Raw genomic sequence first — 23,931 nt, 5'->3', positions numbered from 1 at the left:
TAACTGTGTGTTTGTTTGAGTGCATCTTCCTAATGACTATCTCTTAACTGGCTTTGCAAATACACCTTGGGCTGGCTTCAGTGTCCAATCTGTGTGAAGTGATAGTGAGTAGAGAAGAGTGAGAGTATGTGGATGTGTGTGAGAGTGTGGAGCCAGGGGTGGATGATACAGGCTCTGGTGTGTGTACGTGATGGTGTTTGTGTGTGTGTGTGCATACGACCCTGCCTGTGTGTGTGCGTGTGCGTGTGCTCGTGTGTGTGTGTGTGTGTGTGTGTGTGTGTGTGTGTGTGTGTGTGTGTGTGTGTGTGTGTGTGTGTGTGTGTGTGTGTGTGTGTGTGTGTGTGTGTGTGTGTGTGTGTGTGTGTGTGTGTGTGTGTGTGTGTGTGTGTGTGTGTGTGTGTGTGTGTGTGTGGTAAAGCAGTGCAGACCAGGAGCCCAACACACACTCCACCATCTTGGCAGCAGACACAGCGCAGGAGTACTGCTCTCCAGCAGCAGCAGCCCAGCCAGCCTCTGTGACTTGGACATGCAATCTTTTCCATTCTTTATTTTATCTGATTTCATATGTTTTCTAAAAGTATTGAACAACACAAGTTCATTACATTACGCACGCCTTGGCCCCGGGATGATTTAGAGCGAACACACTGAGAGGGGGCGAACCAAATAAAAGTGTAAAAATTTGAATGAAAGCAGCGAAGTGTTAATGTCCACACCGACCTCATGCTTTGGTTGCCGTGCCAGAAAAGTGTCTCGATCCAGTGAGAGACCGTTCCTCATTCAATTATATGTTCCATGTGTGCGTTCCAATAAGGCTTCAGGCAGAGGGGCTTCTGAGCAGGTCTGATCTCGCTCTTGACTACTCTAGCGCTGAACTTGCTGCCTATTTAAACAGGACAGCACACATTGTGTGTGTGTGTGTGTGTGTGTGTGTGTGTGTGTGTGTGTGTGTGTGTGTGTGTGTGTGTGTGTGTGTGTGTGTGTGTGTGTGTGTGTGTGTGTGTGTGTGTGTGTGTGTGTGTGTGTGTGTGTGTTTATACAACGGGTGGGTCTAATCTTGGATGTTGATTGGTTAAAACCACTTTCCAGCCAGTGTCTATTCCACAAGTTACCACCAGCTAAAGCTGTGATGTTGAAATGTGTATTTACTCTGTTCCATCTCACTGCACAATCCGCTGTCTCATCAGCCCAGACAGGAAATGTATAAATTTGATCTCCACTATAAAAAGCATGAAGAAATTATCTCCCATTTGTTTTAGACTAGCATTTGGTTTTCAAGAGCAGGGATTTGTAAAAATCTTGCTGTCTGTCTCTTCGACATTTGCAACATTGTTTCAATATTGAAATTGGATCACTAGCTGTCGCATAGTAATGAACAAGTCGGGATGAGACAGAAAGCAGTCAATCTTGAATCAGCTGGCATCATTTTTCTGGATATATACTAGAAATGTCATAGAAAACAAGTCAAACTAAATGAAGTGCAGCTAGTTTGCAGTGATTATGTTGCTGTGTTGTTGGCTAGCTCCTCTGAACAACAGTGTCCTGATGAAAGAGCACATTTTCTTTGCCAGGTGAAATTGTGCATCATTAGCTCATTGTTATGGATGTATCCAAATAAATATCACTAGAAAACAGCTTAAACAAACAGTTATTCTGGCTGCACTGTTTGACGTGACTGTAAGTTAGCCATAGTTGGCTAGCTAGCAAGCAAAGGATAAGAATGTTGCCAGCCAGTATGGCAATGGAACATTTTGAACGAACGACTGGGTCGCGTTCAAAGATACAGAAGAAAAAGACAACGTGTCTCTGGCAGCCAAATTGATAGAACAAATAACCAGCCGGCTTGGGTATCTTTGTGTCGGGACTATATCTTGTAGAAGGATGAAATTATATGAATAAATTCATCAAAATAAAGTTTTATAAAAGTGATAATGTCCTCAAAGCTGGTGTTTAGAGGATATGTTGGCATGGCCTAACAACACCTGTACCAATATACAGTACATTCGGAAAGAATTCAGACTCCTTGAATTTTTCCACATTTTGTTACGTCACAGCCTTATTCTAAAATGTATTAAATATACAAAATTCCTCATCAATCTACACACAATACCCAATAATTACAACGTGAAAACAGGTTTTATTTTTTTTTAGCAAATGTATTAAAACTAAAAAACTATTCAGTATTCAGATCCTTTGCTATGAGACTCGAAATTGAGCTCAGGTGCACCCTCTTTCCATTGATCATCCTTAAGATGTTTCTACAACTTCATTGGAGTCCATTGGACATGATTTATAAAGACACACACCTGTCTATATAAGGTCCCACAGTTGACCGTGCATATCAGAGCAAAAACCAAACCTTGAGGTCGAAGGAATTGTCCATAGAGCTCCGAGACAGAAATGACAAATAATGTTTGCAGCATTGGTCCGCAAGTCCTCAAGAACACAGTGGCCTCCATCATTCTTAAAAGGAAGAAGTTTGGAACCACCAAGACTCTTCCTAGAGCTGGCTGCCCTGCCAAACTGAGTAATCGGGGAAAGAGCCTTGGTTAGGGAGGTGACCAAGAACCCGATGGTCACTCTGACAGAGCTTGAGTTCCTCTGTGGAGATGGGAGAATCTTCCAGAAGGACAACCATCATTGCAACATTCCACCAATCAAGCTTTTATGGTAGAGTGGCCAGAAGGAAGCCACTCTTCAGTAAAAGGCATATGACAGCCCGCTTGGAGTTTGCTGAAAGGCACCTAAAGGACTCTCAGACCATGAGAAACAAGGTTCTCTGGTCTTATATAACCAAGATTGAACTCTTTGGCCTGAACTTGAACCCGATTGAACATCGATGGAGAGACCTGAAAATAGCTGTGCAGCAATGCTCCCCATCCAACCTGACAGAGCTTGAGAGGATCTGCAGAGAAGAATAGGAGAAACTCCCCAAATACAGGTGGGCCAAGCTTGTAGTGTCATAGCCAAGAAGACTTGATGATGTAATCGCAGCCAAAGGTGCTTCAACAAAGTACTGAATAAAGGGTATGAATACTTATGTAAATGTACTATTTCAGTTTGATAATTTTCTTAATCTAGGAAACATTTCTGAACAACTGTTTTTGCTTTGTCATTATGGGGTATTGTGTGTAGATTGATGAGGGGAAAAAACTATTTAATCCATTTTAGAATAAGGCTGTAAAATAATAAATATGGAAAAAGTCAGTGTCTGAATACGTTCTAAATGAACTTTGTCAATAAGAACAATTGTTTTCATTTGCTAAATTGTGATTACTTCGCTACTATGGCCTATTTCTTGCCTTACCTCCTCACGCCATTTGCACACACTGTATATAGACTTTCTTTTTTTACTACCGTATTATTGACTGTACGCTTGTTTATTCCATGTGTAACTCTGTGTTGTTGTTTGTGTCGCACTGCTTTGCTTTATCTTGGCCATGTTGCAGTTGTAAATGAGAACTTGTTCTCAACTAGCCTACCTGGTTAAATAGAGGTGGAAAAAAACGTTTTTTTTTCTCCCATGAACCCATCATCATCACTAAACTGTTGTGTGTTTGTCTCTTACAGTCCCAGCTGATCTGTCCCATCAGAGACCCCGAGAACATCACACAGGTATGGACACTTCTCTTTCAAACATCCAAATGTTATATGTCAGTCAAATGAATACATTGGGGAAGTACAGGTTTGGAGAACTTCTCACTGACTAATAGGTTTTGGTTCAGGTCTTGTTGGTATGTTACAGTTGCCTGGCTGTCAATGCACACATGCACGAGAGAAAAGTGTCCCAGCTCATCTGTTACATTGGTGTGGTTCAAAGACATTTTCTCCTATCATGAATAATTGGGAAACAGTGCAGACTGTCCACTACAGCTGTTCTGATCTTGCTTCTTCTTAATGTCTTTTGGAAGTTAATCAGTACTGTAGTGATGCGACTATACTGTATGACTAACTGGTTGATTACAATCAGTTAGTTTATCACACAAGTAAGAAAACAGACGTAAAGCTCACACACACACACAGTCTGGTTACAGTTATACTCTCACATACACCTCTCTTTATACCCCCATTATGTCCCCCACCTCCCATCTTCATGGCATGTGAATGTGTAATCTGACATTGCGATTTTGATTTGGGGGTCTCTCTCGCTCTCCCTCATGCTTTAATTTCACGTGAGAGCGCTCCTCTCTGCAAGCCGTGTCACCAGTTTCTCCCCCTGCAGGGCCTTGTGGCAGCCCGTTGGACTTTTATAGCGCTGGCCGGCACGCAGGCGATAAGTGACCAGCCAGTCATCTGCTTTTAGAGCCCCACTCAATTAGTTTGTGTGTGTGTGTGTGTGTGTGTGTGTGTGTGTGTGTGTGTGTGTGTGTGTGTGTGTGTGTGTGTGTGTGTGTGTGTGTGTGTGTGTGTGTGTGTGTGTGTGTGTGTGTGTGTGTGTGTGTGTGTGTGTGTGTGTGTGTGTGTGTGTGTGTGTGTGTGTGTGTGTGTGTGTGTGTGGACCGAGGGCTGAGTACTAATGAGCCTAGCAGCTCATTCCGCTTTGATCCAGATTACAGGCCCTCTGCTGGACCTGGTCCTAGCTCTGCATCACCCTCCAAACCACCTCTTTCTATCGGTACAGCTAATTGGTCCTGTTCTCTCCTTACTCATCTACTGATTGGACGACCAGTTCCAAGAGGATTTGGGTATTTTATGACCAGAGCGGTGGGCGGCTGTCGTCAGGCTCGGCAAACTGTGGGTGTGTATGTGTGTGTGTAGAGGGCCCCCAGAGCCCTGTCAACCCCCAGCCCGTGGTGTCACCATGGGGCCATTAAGGCCTGCTGTATGTATGTTTTCCTGGAACCTCCAGACAGACTGCTGTGCTGCTACTGGTACTGCTGTGGAGGGATGGTATAATGCTAGCAGGCCTGTTACTCTACTACACACACACATCAGCAGCATACTACCATGCTCCAAGCACACAAATTGGAGCACGCATCAGTCGGAGAATGAGTCCAAATTAAAGTATGTGAAATGGAGGATGGAGAGCACTTCTTGGAAGCGTACTTCGCTTGTACACATTCTGAAGCATGCATCAATGCAAGCTTCAATGGAAAGTAAAACAGAAATATAACACACCCATGTAAAAAACTATGAAAAATTTATTGAAATCAATGGTGGACATTATTTGGTTTGAAGCGAGAGAAAATAAACTCGGACTACAGAATTAAATATTTCCCATTTACATCTCATATGTTGCCTGACTACAATATTTTATCTTGATACGTTAATAAATTAATTTTGTGTTAAATCTGGCAGGTTTACCTGCTTACAATACCTACTGTAGAGAGCGTAGATCGCAACCCCATAGTCAATAGGGCTAACTGGCTAACTAGCTATAGTGGTGGTGAGTCGACTCCAAAATAATAGATTCCTCGACTCCTTGCCCGTTGATTCCCATTTCTGGGTATATGAATCGACCCCTCAACTCCGAAGATTCAGTATTTTTGCAGCGGAGGAAACTGAGTAGGCTAGTTGCCGTAGGCTACTTTTGAGAACACAAACTCTTTCACAGCAAAGAAATGGCGAACTAGTGATGGAGAGAGAAGGGAGGGGCACAGCCAGGCACAGGTAGGTAGGTCAGCCACCAGGCAGATGAGTCAGATGAGGTGCACCCTATGTTCCCTCAGCCCTATGTTCCCTCAGCCCTATGTTCCCTTGGTCCTATGTTCCCTCGGTCCTATGTTCCCTCGGTCCTATGTTCCCTCAGCCTTGTGTTCCCCCAGCCCTATGTTCCCTCAGCCCTATGTTCCCTCAGTACCCACTAAACCAATTTCAATCAAAATTAGCACAAAAGCTTATTGTTATAAGATATAAAATGCTGAATATTTCAGCATCGACACAAATACACTACATGCTTGTTGAAAATCTTATTCCAAAATCATCTGCATTAATATGGCGTTGGTCTGCCCTTTGCTGCTACTGTATAGCAGCCTCCGCTCTTCTGGGAAGGCTTCACGTCACGTCTGGAGGAAACCTGGCACCATCCCTATGGTGAAGCATGGTGGAGGCAGCATCATGCTGTAGGGATGTTGTTCAGCGGCAAGGACTGGGAGACTAGTCAGGATCGAGGGAAAGATGAATGGAGCAAAGTACAGAGAGATCCTTGATGAAAAACTGCTCCAGAGGAGTGACTTCGGGACAAGTCTCTGAATGTCCTTGAGTGGCCCAGCCAGAGCCCGGACTTGAACCCAATCAAACATCTCTGGAGAGACTTGAAAAAAGTTGTGCAGCGACCCTCCCCATCCAACTTGACAGAGCTTGAGAGGATTTACAGAGAAAAATGGAAGAAATTCCCCAAGTACAGGTGTGCCAAGCTAGTTTTCATAACCAAGAAGATTCAAGGCTGTAAACATTGCCAAACGTGCTTCGACAAAGTACTAGATAAAGGATCTGAATACTTATGTAAATGTGATATTTCAGTTTTTTTTATATAAATTTGCTAAAGCATCTAAAAACCAGTCTTAGCTTTGTCATTATTGGGTGTTGTGTGTAGATTGATTAGGGAAAACAACGTCATACATTTTAGAATAAGGCGGTAACGTAACAAAATGTGTAAAAAGTCGAGGGGTATATGGGACCTACTGAATTATATTTAGTCCCTGTGACCTTAACCTTACAGCAGCCCCAATGGCATTTTCTGAAGAAAAAAATGTATCTTAGCATCTACTCAAGTAATTTCTATAGTGATGGGCTCAAATATGTAAAATTATAGGGTCTTAGGAACCCCTGAAATATTGGATCATTGGTGACCAGAAACACATTTAACAGTCCTGAACATTAGAACAGAGCATGGTAAAAAAACATCACTCAGCTCCCTGGTGTTAGAATTCCCTACAAGCCGACCTATAACTCCTGGTGTCCCTGGAGGAGATCCAAGGACAAATAGATGAACAGGTTGTTGATGCATGTAGTTGTTTCTAGTTTATGTAAGAAAGCATGTTGAAGTATTTGATATTTCATACTATTTGGTGCTATATTGATACTATTTGATATTTGATACTGATATTTGATACTGTAATGGCCCTGTGATTTGATGTATTGCACTTGTGTTGTGTACAGTCGTGGACAAATGTTTTGAGAATGACACAAATATTAATTTTCACAAAGTCTGCTGCCTCAGTTTGTATGATGGCAATTTTCATATACTCCAGAATGTTATAAAGAGTGATCAGATGAATTGCAATTAATTTCAAAGTCCCTCTTTGCCATGCAAATGAACTGAATCCCCCAATAAACATTTCCACCGCATTTCAGCCCTGCCACAAAAGGACCAGCTGACATCATGTCAGTGATTCTCTCGTTAACACAGGTGTGAGTGTTGACAAGGACAAGTCTGGAGATCACTCTGTCATGCTGATTGAGTTTGAATAACAGACTGGAAGCTTCAAAAGGACGGTGGTGCTTGGATTCCTTGTTCTTCCTCGGTCAACCATGGATACCTGCAAGGAAACACATGCCGTCATCATTGCTTTGCACAAAAAGGGCTTCACAGGCAACGATATTGCTGCCAGTAAGAATGCACCTAAATCAACCATTTATCGAATCATCAAGAACTTCAAAGAGAGCGGTTCAATTGTTGTGAAGAAGGCTACAGGGCGCCCAAGAAAGTCCAGTAAGCGCCAGGACCGTCTCCTAAAGTTGATTCAGCTTCGGGATCGGGGCACCAGTACAGAGCTTGCTCTTGAATGGCAGCAGGCAGGTGTGAGTGCATCTGCACGCACAGTGAGGCAAAGACTTTTGGAGGATGGCCTGGTGTCAGGAAGGGCAGCAAAGAAGCTACTTCTCTCCAGGAAAAACATCAGGGACAGACTGATATTCTGCAAAAGGTACAGGGATTGGACTGCTGAGGACTGGGGTAAAGTCATTTTCTCCGATGAATCCTTTTTCCGATTGTTTGGGGCATCCGGAAAAAAGCTTGTCCGGAGAAGACAAGGTGAGCGCTACCATCAGTCCTGTGTCATGCCAACAGTAAAGCATCCTGAGACCATTCATGTGTGGGGTTGCTTGTGTGGGCCTGCTCACAATTTTGCCTGAGAACACAGAAATTAATAAAGAATGGTACCAACACATCCCAACCATCCCAACCATCCAGGAACACACATTCCTTACCCCAAACGGGCGGAGGTTCATGAGCAAAGTATTATTATTACTTTGAGGGTAGATTCCAAATGTACGATAAGTTTGACTCTCTCTGTCCCTCTCGCTTCCTGACCCCTCCCTTTTGATAACCAAGCAATCGTGCTGTTGTTAGTCCACTAGGGACCTGTTTCCATTTTATTAAGTTTGTAATCAATACTTTTTCTCATGTATTAAGTTTGTATGTATTCTGTGTTATTATTTATTTAGTTAGTAAATAAATAATTAAACCAATTTGTGTGGTACAGAATGATAGTAAGGTTAGGGTTCTTGTGCATTCAAGAAGTCTGTGACGTTCAGAATGAGACTGATATGAAGTAATGATTCACAAGTGACTGTTATCGATATATAACATATATTTATATATCTTTAGAGTTTAATTCGGGAGATGGTAACTCGTTAAACAACTTATTCCGTGGTGCCCCAAATTCCCAATGAGTTAATTGTTACATGACTAATTTAATCGGGTAACAATTAAACATAGTTAGTTGATTAGATAAATAACAGTCATCACATTAATGCAAGTCACGTCACGAGACTAACATTAGCTACGTCATTCAGCTGAGTAAACACAATGGAGCTGGAGGTACTGGAGACTAAGACACTTTCAATGAGAGTTGAGGAGCTGGGGGCTGAGTGGGAAGCTAACAAGTGGGAGTTTTACACACACATTCACCAATTAATCAAGTAACACACACACACACTAACACATCAAGTAACACACACACACACCCAAACACACTAATGCAATGTATAGAATACATCCAGCACACCCTGACTTTACAGACCTGACCTTGCTACCTCATCACTCACAACACAACAGCTGAGTGAATGAAAATACTTCTTGGCTATTTCCATTATTTTAGGAAAGGCTCATTTGTGCTGTAGTGAAATGTGTCTGGTGGAGGACGTGTGTCGGGTTCAACCGGAGGTTCAGACCCCCTCGCAGCCAAAGGCATGGCTCTTTAGCCGTAAACAGCATCACACCTTCCAGAGGGGTGTTAATCCTTTGCCACACACTCACTCACTCACTCACTCACTCACTCACTCACTCACTCACTCACACACTCACTCACTCAGTCACACACTCACCCACTCTCACACACACTCATACACTCACTCACACACTCACAGGCCAGAGCAGCAGGCTCTGTGACACAGATCTTATATAACGTGTGCTGGTAATGAAAGGTCTGTGAACACTATAGCCCCAATGAGCTGCAGAGGATTGCTGCTCTGATCCAGCAGCAGGCCACAATGGTGCCCCAGTGACCAATATCCCTGTATGTGCCCCATCTGTCTGTTTGTGGGATGATGCTTATTTTGGCTACCCTTAAGTCGGCCTAGCAGTGTGTGTGTCTGCTTGTCCCTGGCCGGGTTTCCCCTCTCCGGTAGCAGCTGGACAGGGGAAGTATATCCTGCTGGACCCGTCTGCTGCCTGTCTGCTGCTCTGCTGTCCGCTATGTGAGGCCTGGAGAGGAGAAAGGAGTCCCACAGCCCAGTGTTATTGTTTCCATGGAGGCTGGGTGGATGGCTGGTGGACGGTCCGACCACAAGACTCTTTGTTGCGCACCGTCTCCTGTGGCCTGCCTCTACACAGCGGAGTATGGGGCTGGGCAGCTACCGCTGCTGATGGAGCGAACAGGGCTGTGAAGTAATGATTATAGCGGCAAGGGGGGAGGAGGAGAGGAGAGGGATGGAAAGAAAGCGGGATTAGGGTTGACAGAGAGAGGGAGAGAGGAGAAAGTGTAAGAAACTTTCAGACAGAGAGGATGAAAAATAAGAAAGGAAAGGGCATATGGAGAGAGGAGGTAAGGAGGGAGGGAGCAGGACACATGAAGAGAGGAGGTGAGGAGGGAGGGAGCAGGACACATGAAGAGAGGAGGTGAGGAGGGAGGGAGCAGGACACATGGAGAGAGGAGGTGAGGAGGGAGGGAGCAGGACACATGGAGAGAGGAGGTGAGGAGGGAGGGAGCAGGACACATGAAGAGAGGAGGTGAGGAGGGAGGGAGCAGGACACATGGAGAGAGGAGGTGAGGAGGGAGGGAACAGGACATACAGTATGGAGAAAGTAGGGGAGGAGGTGTGGTGGTGAGGAGGGATTCGACACTTCTCATCCAGGGCCCATAAAACTCCATCCATACTTATTGAACTATTCCTAAAACCATGAAAATGATAATACCAGGAAGAAAGGGGGAGGAGAAAGGAAAGAGGGAGGAAAATAATGACTGTATAATTATACCTCCTCCCAATGTCCCTTTCCTCTGCAGTGTGTATGGGTCTATTAAGCAGTATACAGACACTAATGTCACCCCCCCCCTGTCCTTTAACAGTAGGGGTCAGAGTACACAGGACATTGCCATCATCAGCACACCCACCAAAGGCACAGCACCATAACACACTGTGACAAAGCAGGGGCCTACTGCAGACAGCTACTGTATGTGTCAGGACTGGATATCCTTGGTAATGACTAGCGAGGGCCATCGGGGACTATCAGCTTTCTCCTGGATACACAAACAATGGCTTTAAAGACTCAATGTATTTAACAGCCCAGCTATCCATCTACTGCCTCCTGGCCAAAAGCCACCCTGTTCCCCATTTAGTGCACTACTTATAACCAGAACCTATAGGGCTCTGATCAAAAGTAGTGCACTACAAGGGGATAGGGTGTCAGTTGGGAGTGTTTTCCTGCCTGCCTCCTCCAGCTTCTAAAGCCTTCTAGTTGTATATGGCCCACTATCAGCCTTCAGTCAGGAGAGCCAGCCCACTATCAGCCTTCAGGAAGGAGAGACAGCCCATTACTAGCCTTCAGTAAGGAGAGCCAGCCCACTATCAGCCTTCAGGAAGGAGAGCCAGCCCGCTATCAGCCTTCAGTAAGGAGAGCCAGCCCACTTTCAGCCTTCAGTAAGGAGAGCCAGCCCACTATCAGTATTCAGAAAGGAGAGCCAGCCCACTACTAGCCTTCAGTAAGGAGAGCCAGCCCACTATCAGCCTTCAGAAAGGAGAGCCAGCCCACTATCAGCCTTCAGTAAGGAGAGCCAGCCCACTACTAGCCTTCAGATAGGAGAGCCAGCCCACTACTAGCCTTCAGTAAGGAGAGCCAGCCCACTATCAGCCTTCAGTAAGAAGAGCCAGCCCACTATCAGTATTCAGAAAGGAGAGCCAGCCCACTATGAGCATTCAGAAAGGAGAGCCAGCCCACTATCAGCCTTCAGAAAGGAGAGCCAGCCCGCTATCAGCATTCAGAAAGGAGAGCCAGCCCGCAATCAGCTTTCAGAAAGGAGAGCCAGCCCACAATCAGCATTCAAAAAGGAGAGCCAGCCCACAATCAGCATTCAGAAAGGAGAGCCAGCCCACAATCAGCATTCAGAAAGGAGAGCCAGCCCACAATCAGCATTCAGAAAGGAGAGCCAGCCCACAATCAGCATTCAGAAAGGAGAGCCAGCCCACAATCAGCATTCAGAAAGGAGAGCCAGCCCACAATCAGCATTCAGAAAGGAGAGCCAGCCCACAATCAGCATTCAGAAAGGAGAGCCAGCCCACAATCAGCATTCAGAAAGGAGAGCCAGCCCACAATCAGCATTCAGAAAGGAGAGCCAGCCCACAATCAGCATTCAGAAAGGAGAGCCAGCCCACAATCAGAATTCAGAAAGGAGAGCCAGCCCACAATCAGAATTCAGAAAGGAGAGCCAGCCCGCTAGCAACCTGAAGTAAAGAAAAGGTGACCAATACTCTAATACTCAAAATTCTGCAGGATTGTTAAAGTGCAGCACTTGGTTACATAAAAATAAAATCTGTAGAGCTGTATGTTTCTGTCATAGATTTGGTTAGATTACTCATAGCACATTTACAGTTTTAAATTATTGTAAATGCATCTGGAATAGACTTGAATACATTTTTCATGAAATAAAAAAATGACGGGATACACACAAAAAGGATACTGCACAGAGATACTGCTGACCGGAGAGTTAGGGAAGATGTAGCTGTGTGTGTTTGTGTGTGTTTGTGTGTGTGTGTGTGTGAGAGAGAGAGAGAGAGAGAGAGAGAGAGAGAGAGAGAGAGAGAGAGAGAGAGAGAGAGGGAGAGAGAGAGAGAGAGAGAGAGAGAGAGAGAGAGAGAGAGAGAGAGAGAGAGAGAGAGAGAGAGAGAGAATAAGGAGATGAGAAAGACGGAGGGAACTAAAATGAATGAGACTGATTACAAGAAAAAGGGTTATTGAGGAAGGACGGCGTGACGCTTATCTGCAAGTTCCTGTACAGCGAAAAGACAACACCAGACCTTGTTAAAAATGTGTTTACTTCCTTCAAGGAACTTTTTTTTAACAAGGCCAAAAGGCCCATTCAGAGAAGAGAAAATTTAGCTTAGTTTTTATTGGAGAGAGAAAGGGAGAGTGAGGGAGCATTTCCCCCTGACGTGTGCCAGACAGAGTGCTTTTATTAGGAGTGATAGTATTGCTGTGTGTGTGTGCATGCGTGCAACCATGAGTGTGTACACAGTGTGTATGTGCCCACATGTGTGCACGTCCATAAGGGTGGTGTGTGTACCTGTCTGCATATTTGTTTGATTACACAGCTGGAAGCTGAGAGCAGATTCACTTCACCTGACACGTGTTCCATCAGTGGAGGAGGCTGTCGGCTATAGTGAAGTGATCCCATGAGGCAGACCGGGTCTGGCACCCACTCCCCAAAACAAGACGACTTCACTTACTCAAATATCTCGGCATCAAGACTCAAACGTTGGGCCAAATCCCTATAAACCCCTGCCAGTTTTACTTAGGGCAGCAAATGGTTCCTTCTCTAAAACTCTCTGATAGCTGATTGCTGTGGCAGGACAGATGGATCTGCAGAGTGGCCTACAGCCCAGTTTCCAGCTCATTCACGGTTCCTCTCTCTCCCTCTCCATCCCTATTCTTCCAACAGCCAATCCACACTCTCCTTCCTCAGCTACTGCTACCCAAGTAAATACTACTTAACCTTAATGGGAAAACATTCCAATATAACCTGCTACAAGCTATTATGCTAGAAATGAACATGAAGACGTTACACGGACCCAACAGCTAGAAGGATATGCATCCGAAGGGGGGCAGCTAGATGGCGGCAGTGGGGGGAAGCACAGAGCTGCAGTCGTAGCACTGTCTGTCAGTGGATCTTTTGTGGGTCTTTCCAATGACTACAGCCAGGTGATCAGTTATGGTTTGCTGATATTATCACTCAGTCAGCACTGGTAACCATCCTCTCCGTCAGATTGTATTTCTAGAAGTGTGTGGGCGGAGTCGGGAGATGTGCGTGCCTCAGTCACCTCAGTACAACTATGCCCTGTTATGTTACTGCCTATTCACTCAATCTGTTGCCAGCTAGCCAGGCTAATAGCAATACAGACAACATAAGATAACTACATAAACAAACTTTTAACTTGATAGTTATCAGCTAGCTAAATGTGAATAGTAATAATCTAACTAGCCAGCTAGTTTAACAGGTAAAAATGGCTTAAAACTAATGTTATGCTAGTAGATGACTACGTATCAATTATTCGTGGCTAGCTAACTACCAATTATTCATGGAGAGCTAGCTCGGGGTGAACGTCTGAACGAGTCCTGGATTTTTGGAGTAGACTTTGACTCCTGACTCTGACTCCGACTTCAACTCATGTCGAGATGATAATAGGCTGCACATAACTCTTGGCTGCCAAATGTATAGGTGTCCCCATAATATGTAAATTGAGGAAGTGTGATCATAATCATTATTTTAGTGATCCGTGATAGACATCCCTCCTAGTAGAAATGCTCCCCATCCTGCTGATTTGAGCTGCTGGACAGGATTTGCATTTGAGATTTGTTTATGGATGAGAACATGAACTTGCCATTTATGAAAAATGTAGCTCAGTGGGGAATCGGGGATGCTCTACTTTGCGATCTATTGCCTTGCTAGAACACCAACAGCCAGGGTTTCATTAAATAAGCTATAGGCACAATACTTTTTATTGCACAGGTCTAATTAAACTCACGCATTTGGCGATGATCAACTTCAATTCACTGGCACAATGTAGAACAGCTTAGCCATAGGCCTACTCATTGATAGGCTCATCTACACTGTAATACACTATATTGCTAGATACAGATGACCAATATATAGCCTATGAGCATGGTTCCGACTGTCTGTTTGCCTGGTCCTTCTCTTCGCTATGAAATATGTGAGTGTGTGTTCAGTCTTTGGTCTATTGGGTGCAGAATAGCTTAGCCTACTCATTGATAGCCCCTACTTTAGTGAACATGCAAGAAGACATTGCATGCCAAGAAATTGCGAGATACGTCATTGAGAGGTACAGCTTTGAGTACTGATGCCCAGCTCTGACTGGGACCATGTTTATGTTCCCTCAGCCCATTGATGTACACAGGTATTTTGGTGAGTTGATCCACTGTTGAATTAATTTATAAATAAGGACCATCAATATCAGATCAAATGCATGTTTATTGTAACACATCATTTTTCAATAAATGTGATATACAGGCCATATACAGTGGGGCAAAAAAGTATTTAGTCAGCCACCAATTGTGCAAGTTCTCCCACTTAAAAGGATGAGAGAGGTCTGTAATTTTCATCATAGGTACACTTCAACTATGACAGACAAAATGAGAAAAGAAATCCTGAAAATCACATTGTAGGATTTTTAATGAATTTATTTGCAAATTATGGTGGAAAATAAGTATTTGGTCACCTACAAACAAGCAAGATTTCTGGCTCTCACAGACCAGTAACTTCTTAGTAGCTCCTCTGTCCTCCACTCATTACCTATATTAATGGCACCTGTTTGAACTTGTTATCAGTATAAAAGACACCTGTCCACAACTTCAGTCACACTCTAAACTCCACTATGGCCAAGACCAAAGAGCTGTCAAAGGACACCAGAAACAAAATTGTAGACCTGCACCAGGCTGGGAAGACTGAATCTGCAATTAGTAAGCAGCTTGGTTTGAAGAAATCAACTGTGGAAGCAATTATTAGGAAATGGAAGACATACAACACCACTGATAATGTCCCTCGATCTGGGGCTCCACGCAACATCTCACCCCGTGGGGTCAAAATGATCACAAGAATGGTGAGCAAAATCCCAGAACCACACGGGGGGACCTAGTGAATGACCTGCAGAGAGCTGGGACCAAAGTAACAAAGCCTACCATCAGTAACACACTACGCCGCCAGGGACTCAAATCCTGCAGTGCCAGACGTGTCTCCCTGCTTAAGCCAGTACATGTCCAGGCCCTTCTGAAGTTTGCTAGAGAGCATTTGGATGATCCAGAAGAAGATTGGGAGAATGTCATATGGTCAGATGAAACCAAAATAGAACATGTTGGTAAAAACTCAACTCGTCTTGTTTAAGGGACAAGGAATGCTGAGTTGCATTCAAAGAACACTATACCAACTGTGATGCATGGGGGTGGAAACATCATGCTTTGAGGCTGTTTTTCTGCAAAGGGACCAGGACGACTGATCCATGTAAAGGAAAGATTGAATGGGGCCTTGTATCGTGGGATTTTGAGTGAAAACCTCCTTCCATCAGCAAGGGCATTGAAGATGAAACATGGCTGGGTCTTTCAGCATGACAATGATCCCAAACACACCGCCCGGGCAACGAAGGAGTGGCTTCGTAAGAAGCATTTCAAGGTCCTGGAGTGGCCAAGCCAATCTCCAGATCTCAACCCCATAGAACATTTTTGGAGGGAGATGAAAGTCCGTGTTGCCCGGCAACAGCCCCTTAACATCACTGCTCTAGAGGAGATCTGCATGGAGGAAACTGCTAAAATACCAACAACAGTGTGTGAAAACCTTGTGAAAGCTTACAGAAAACGTTTGACCTCTGTCATTGCCAACAAAAGGTATATAACAAAGTATTGAGATAAACTTTTGTTATTGACCAAATACTTATTTTCCACCATAATTTGCAAATAAATTCATTAAAAATCCTACAATGTGATTTTCTGGATTTTTTTTCTCATTTTGTATGTCATAGTTGAAGTGTACCTATGATGAAAATTACAGGCCTCTCTCATCTTTTTAAGTGGGAGAACTTGCACAATTGGTGGCTGACTAAATACTTTTTTGCCCCACTGTATAATAAATCTTGTTGATAAATCTAACTCAACAACAAAAAATCTGTTCACTGTGGCCTTGACCTTCTGCCAAGGACATATTTCGTATTCTGCCAAGCCCAATGCAGACAAAACAAAAAAACAAAATAATTAGCATAGTCGTCGCTACACAAACCGCACAAATAAAATATAAAACATTCATTACCTTTGACCATCTTCTTTGTTGGCACTCCTAGATGTCCCATAATCACTATTGGGTCTTTTTTTTCGATTAAATCGGTCCATATATAGCCTAGATATCGATCTATGAAGACTGTGTGATAAACTGAAAAAAATAGCGTTTCATAACGTAACGTCATTTTTTTAAATTCAAAAAGTCGACGATAAACTTTCACAAAACACTTCGAAATACTTTTGTAATGCAACTTTAGGTATTAGTACACGTTAATAAGCGATAAAATTCATCAGGAGGCGATGTAACTTCTATAGCTTTCGGTCTCAAAAAGATGTCTGGAGAGAGCTCGACCAAAACATCCGGTCGGATGTATAAACGTCTGAGTGTTTTCTATCCACACATACTAATCATATGCATATACTATATTCCTGGCCTGAGTAGCAGGGCGCTGAAATGTTGCTCGATTTTTAACAGAATGTTCGAAAAAGTAGAGGGTCGACTGAAGAGGTTAATAGTTTTTCATAAAATGGCCAAAAGAAAAAAAAATAGCTTTTTTGCTATAGGACTGTCTCAGAGTGGTCTGAGTGGGGAGGAGTCCTTTTAAGCACTCTGGTCGGAAAGGCAGTTCCATCACACTGACACACTCTTCTGACCTCATTAGGGGTGTGGCTTAGTTAATGTGCAACGGACATGAATAATCATTATCTCATGAGACAACCAAAACAACATTCTTATCTTAACAAAAATAGTTTCCTAATTCTTCATATTGTATTAACATATATATTTTTTTAATGTTTTAATTTTATTTAACCTGTATTTAACTAGGCAAGTCAGTTAAGAACAAATTCTTATTTACAATGACGGCCTAGGAACAGTGGGTTAACTGCCTTGTTCAGGGGCAGAACGACAGATTTTTGGAATCATGTAGTAACCAAAAAAGTGTTAAACAAATCAAAATATATTTTATATTTGAAATTCTTCAAAGTAGCCACCCTTTGCCTTGGTGACAGCTTTGCACATTCTTGGCATTCTCTCAATCAGCTTCACCTGGAATGCTTTTTCAACAGTCTTGAAGGAGTTCCCACATATGCTGAGAACTTGTTGGCTGCTTTTTCTTCACTCTGCAGTCCAACTCATCCCAAACCATCTCATTTGGGTTGAGGTCAGGTGATTGTGGAGGCCAGGTCATCAGATGCAGCTCTCCTTCTTTGTCAAATAGCCTGGAGGTGTGTTGGGTCATTGTCCTGGTACTGTATATATACTGTATATATATATATATACATATATATATATATATATATATATATATATATATATATATATATATATATATATATATATATATATATAGTTTGGGTAGGTTACTTTCTAAATGTAATCCGTTACAGTTACCTGTCCAAAATTGTAATCAGTAATGTAACTTTTGGATAATCCAAATTTAGTAACATAATCTGATTACATTCAGTTACTTTTATATTATTTTCCCTTTAAGAGGCATTATCAAATCAAATCAAATCAAATCAAATTTATTTATATAGCCCTTCGTACATCAGCTGATATCTCAAAGTGCTGTACAGAAACCCAGCCTAAAACCCCAAACAGCAAACAATGCAGGTGTAAAAGCACGGTGGCTAGGAAAAACTCCCTAGAAAGGCCAAAACCTAGGAAGAAACCTAGAGAGGAACCGGGCTATGTGGGGTGGCCAGTCCTCTTCTGGCTGTGCCGGGTAGAGATTATAACAGAACATGACCAAGATGTTCAAATGTTCATAAATGACCAGCATGGTCAAATAATAATAAGGCAGAACAGTTGAAACTGGAGCAGCAGCACAGTCAGGTGGACTGGGGACAGCAAGGAGCCATCATGTCAGGTAGTCCTGGGGAACGGTCCTAGGGCTCAGGTCCTCCGAGAGAGAGAAAGAAAGAGAGAATTAGAGAGAGCATATGTGGGGTGGCCAGTCCTCTTCTGGCTGTGCCGGGTGGAGATTATAACAGAACGTGACCCAAGATGTTCAAATGTTCATAAATGACCAGCATGGTTGAATAATAGTAAGGCAGAACAGTTGAAACTGGAGCAGGAGCATGGCCAGGTGGACTGGGGACAGCAAGGAGTCCTCATGTCAGGTAGTCCTGGGACATGGTCCTAGGGCCCTGGAGACCCTGTCGATCTTGAACAGGGCAGGCCAGTTGAAACTGGAGCAGCAGCATGGCCAGGTGGACTGGGGACAGCAAGGAGTCATCATGTCAGGTAGTCCTGGGGCATGGTTCTAGGGCTCAGGTCCTCCGAGAGAGAGAAAGAAAGAGAGAAGGAGAGAATTAGAGAACGCACACTTAGATTTACACAGGACACCGAATAGGACAGGAGAAGTACTCCAGATAAACAAACTGACCCTAGCCCCCGACACATAAACTACTGCAGCATAAATACTGGAGGCTGAGACAGGAGGGGTCAGGAGACACTGTGGCCCCATCCGAGGACACCCAATCGGACAGGGCCAAACAGGAAGGATATAACCCCACCCACTTTGCCAAAGCACAGCCCCCACACCACTAGAGGGAAATCTTCAACCACCAACTTACCATCCTGAGACAAGGCCGAGTATAGCCCACAAAGATCTCCGACACGGTACAACCCAAGGGGGGAACCCAGACAGGCCGACCACAACAGTGAATCAACCCACCCAGGTGACGCATCCCCCCCAGGGACGGCACGAGAGAGCCCCAGCAAGCCAGTGACTCAGCCCCGTAACAGGGTTAGAGGCAGAGAATCCCAGTGGAAAAAGGGGAACCGGCCAGGCAGAGACAGCAAGGGCGGTTCGTTGCTCCAGAGCCTTTCCGTTCACCTTCCCACTCCTGGGCCAGACTACACTCAATCATATGACCCACTGAAGAGATGAGTCTTCAGTTATGCCTCACAGCACACTCCCATACCATCACTTATTACACACAAATGTGTGTTACCAATTGAACGACATCTATTGCAGGATAAATCAATGTTAAGGTTAACATAGATGGCCATATATGGATGTTACATTTGACTTTATGGGTTGGTTATGTAGGCTTCTTCTAACCCATCGCTTTCTACTACATACATCAATACGATTCAATTATATCTTTACATTAAAATGTATCATTTATAAGTCCAAAAATGGATGTAGCAACTACAGATTCTCCCTTTAAGTGGGCTCAGACTCTGAAGAGATGGTCCAGCAGGGAAACACCGTCTGAAAAACCCGTCCCGGGAGAGAAGACCAACAAAAGTGTGTGAGTTTGAGCTTGTCTCCATTAGGTCTGTGGATTTTTTTTTTAGCACCATGAATTAGATTGAGCAATAAAAGCCACACTTTTATTCCATAGGCTGTGTTCCACACTATGCAGCTGTTGTAAGAGCACGTTTTTCACTGGCTGTCCACTGGTTTCAAAAACAATGATTGTAAGGCAGCTTAACCTTCTTGAACTCAACCATTATTGGGTTCAAATACACATTTACATTTGTGAACAGCCATCCTCAACAACCACAATCTGCTGTGTAGATATCAATAATAAGTGATATCTGTATAGCCGTTGACTACACCACTGCTGTCATCCTTACCTCCATGTGTTTATTCAAGTTGGATAATCTTTGGATGCTGACAGCAGTCACACCATTGGAAGCCAAAGCTTGGACTATTGCCTACAAAAGCCTATTCCTGCTCTTTTCCTGTGATCCATCAAACACATTTAATGTGTCAACATAGTGGTCTGACTAGCTCAGACTTGCTCAGGTGGAACAAACTTAAACGTGTGCCTTTTTTCAAAGCTGATTTGAATGCTATTAAGAAAACAGAGAAGTGTCAAAGATGTTTTTGCACTAACATTCTTTCTGAATTTAAAAGTCATCCGAATTTGATAACAATATTTTTGCTGGTAATGTAACGGATTACAGTTACCGTTTTCTGTAATCCCTTACATGTAACGGATTACAGTTACAGTTTTTTGAAATCCCTTACATATACAGGTATGTGTGTGTATATGTGTATATATAATTATTTGATGGTGTGTATAGACATTATGGACAGTATATGAATAGAAAAGGTATGTACAGCAGTAATTATATAGGACGGGCCTTGACTACAATAGAGTATATGCATATGAAGTGAGTAAAACAGTATGTAAACATGATTAATTAAAGCAACCAGTGTTCAATGATGATCTACATAGGGCAGCAGTCTCTAAGGTGCATGGTTGAGTACCGGGTGGTAGCCAGCTAGTAACAGTGACTAAGTTCAGGGCAAGGTATTGGGCAGAGGCCAGCTAGTAACAGTGACTAAGTTCAGGGCAAGGTATTGGGCGGAGGCCAGCTAGTAACAGTGACTAAGTTCAGGGCAAGGTATTGGGCGGAGGCCAGCTAGTAACAGTGACTAAGTTCAGGGCAAGGTATTGGGCGGAGGCCAGCTAGTAACAGTGACTAAGTTCAGGGCAAGGTATTGGGCGGAGGCCAGCTAGTGGTGACTATTTAACAGTCTGATGGCTTGGAGATAGAAGCCGTTTTTCTCTCGGTCCTAGCTTTGAAGCACCTGTACTGTTTCCGCCTTCTAGATGGTAGCGGGGAGATCAAGCCACGGCTTGGGTGTCTGAGGCCCTTGTTGATCTTCTTGGCCTTCCTGTGACACCGGGTGCTGTAGATGTCCTGGAGGGCTGGCTATGTGGCCCTGTTGTTGTGGATGGGGTCGTGCTTCCTCTGCTGTCTCCTAAATTTTGTTGACATTGAAGGAGATTATATTTTGTGGGGGCCCCGTGTTGAGGATCAGTGTAATGGAGGTATGGTTGCCTACCTTCACCACCTGGCGTCGACCCATCAGGAAGTCCAGGATCCAGTTACACAGGAAGGGGTTCAGACCCAGGGTCCCGAACTTAGTGATGAGCTTGGAGGACACTATGGTTTTAAAGGCTGACCTGTAGTCAATGAAAATAATAAAAAATAAAAAATAAATCGTAATTCTTAGTGTGCAGTGCGATGGAGATTGCATCATCTGTGGATCTGTCAGGTAAGGTGGAGTTGATATAATCCTTAACCAGCCTCTCAAAGCATTTCATGATGACATAAGTGAGTGCTACAGGGCGATAGTCATTTAGTTCAGTTGCTTTCTTGGTTAAAGGAATAATGGTGGACATTTTGAAGCTAGTGGGGACAACAGACTGGGACAGGGAGAGATTGAATATGTCCATAAATGTAACCTTTATTTAACTAGGCAAGTCAGTTAAGAACAAATTCTTATTTACAATGATGGCCTACCCCAGCCAAACCCTAAACCAGACGACGCTCTGCCAATTGTGCGCCGCCCTATGGGACTCCCAATCACGTGTGGTTGTGATATAGCCTGGAATCTAACCAGGGTCGGTAGTGACACTTCTAGGACGCGACTAGGGTTTCCGTCTGGGCCGACAGCCTTGCGAGGGTTAACAAGCTTAAAGGTCTTACATTGGCCATGGAGAACAAGAGCTCACACTGTGTTTTCCTCGAAGCGGGCGAAGAAGGTGTTTAGCTTATCAGGGAGCAAGGCATCAGTGTACGATGAAGCTGGTTTTCCATTTATAATCTGGGGTTGTCTGTAGACCCTGCCACATACGTCTTGTGTCTGAGCCGTTGAATTTCGACTCCACTCTGTCTCTGTACTGACTTTTTGCCTGTTTGATTGCCTTGCATGGGCTGTGTTCATGAAGTACCAAATAGAAGAAAACAAACTGAAACAGGGGTAACTACCTGGGCTTCTAATAAATGCACATTTTCATTTTCCGTTGTGATACATTTTAAAACATTTTCTGTTGCATGCCCTAATGAACACAACCCTGGTTTAAACAATGAGACTCAACAGTCCAGGTGTTCAGTCAGAGACATGGTTGCAGAAAAGCTGTGATTATGTAAATTCAACCCGCCAAAGCAATTTTTACCCAGCGTCTTTGTTTACAATCTACTGTCTGCTTACATACTTCTTAATCAGAGAACGAGAAGCAGCTATCTGTGAGGGGAGTCTACCTAGTAGTGGTAGGAGGTCTTTAGAGTACCTCAACCATTCTATAATTTTATTTGACCATGGTACACAGAGCTACTGCAAATTACAGTACTGCAAAGCTCATTGGATTGAATTGAGCCCAAGGACTCACTGAAGGACTCCATAGTAGAATCGGTGTGTGTGTAAAAAAAGCAGCAGCCACTGATCGTTTCCTCAGCTTAGTTTGGTGAAGGTTAGTTTGGAGCTTCAGAGCAGGTGGTGGAGAATGAATGAGAGATCTGTGATTTTCTGGGAATCAGCAGCATGTTGGAGTGCACTGATAGACCCCCACAATTAAGCCCCCTGGACTGCACCCCTTAGCCCTCCTGGTAGCCTCTTGGCCCCAACCCACAAAAACACCACACAGTCGTACACACTAGCATGAGCACACAGTCACACACAAACACACATACGCAAACACACACACTACCTCAAGAAGGCCTACTGTGTGCCCCCATGCTGGGACTCTTAAGGATAAATGGAGCTCTCTTCTCCCAATCCTCCACTTCCCCACCCCTCCATCACTTCATCCCCCCACTCCTCTACCGTTTCAGTCCTCTACCCCTCCAACCTGTACCCCTCTCCAACAGGCTTGTTAATGTGTCCACAAGGGGATGTGTCCACAAGTCTGCAAAATGAAAATGTACCAAACATATGCTTTTAACATAGAAATCAATCAAAACTAATTACAAACAGTAGTTTTGATTAGCAAACTAGAGATAAACTGCATTCTCATAACACTGCAGAAATCAAACTAAATAATACTTAAAGATGCACTAGCTGTAACACACATTTCTATGTGAATTTGGTCGGTTACATATTGCAGTTTTCATTGTATTGGGTTACGGTTGATGTATTTTTTTATATATTTTTTTTATTTCACCTTTATTTAACCAGGTAGGCAAGTTGAGAACAAGTTCTCATTTACAATTGCGACCTGGCCAAGATAAAGCAAAGCAGTTCGACAGATACAACGACACAGAGTTACACATGTATAAACAATAATACAGTATAAACAAGTTATATACAATGTGAGCAAATGAGGTGAGAAGGGAGGTAAAGGCAAAAAAGGCCATGGTGGCAAAGTAAATACAATATAGCAAGTAAAACACTGGAATGGTAGTTTTGCAATGGAAGAATGTGCAAAGTAGACATAAAAATAATGGGGTGCAAAGGAGCAAAATAAATAAATTAATTAAATACAGTTGGGAGAGAGGTAGTTGTTTGGGCTAAATTATAGGTGGGCTATGTACAGGTGCAGTAATCTGTAAGATGCTCTGACAGTTGGTGCTTAAAGCTAGTGAGGGAGATTTCAGAGATTTTTGCAGTTCGTTCCAGTCACTGGCAGCAGAGAACTGGAAGGAGAGGCGGCCAAAGACAGAATTGGTTTTGGGGGTGACCAGAGAGATATACCTGCTGGAGCATGTGCTACAGGTGGGGGATGCTATGGTGACCAGCGAGCTG

General features: G+C 43.7%; 1 long non-coding RNA gene across 1 annotated transcript in view; it reads left to right on the top strand.

The window, feature by feature from the left end:
* LOC124035204 overlaps positions 1-23,931 on the top strand; it is a 373,317-nt gene that overhangs the window by 162,227 nt on the left and 187,159 nt on the right. The window contains exon 3 of the long non-coding RNA XR_006838700.1: positions 3,568-3,612. This is a non-coding gene — a long non-coding RNA (uncharacterized LOC124035204). The remainder of the gene's footprint in view (positions 1-3,567; positions 3,613-23,931) is intronic.

This window comes from Oncorhynchus gorbuscha, linkage group LG01, assembly GCF_021184085.1.
Source record: "Oncorhynchus gorbuscha isolate QuinsamMale2020 ecotype Even-year linkage group LG01, OgorEven_v1.0, whole genome shotgun sequence".
Classification (NCBI taxonomy): domain Eukaryota; kingdom Metazoa; phylum Chordata; class Actinopteri; order Salmoniformes; family Salmonidae; genus Oncorhynchus; species Oncorhynchus gorbuscha.
This window is presented reverse-complemented; position numbering and strand designations above follow the sequence as displayed.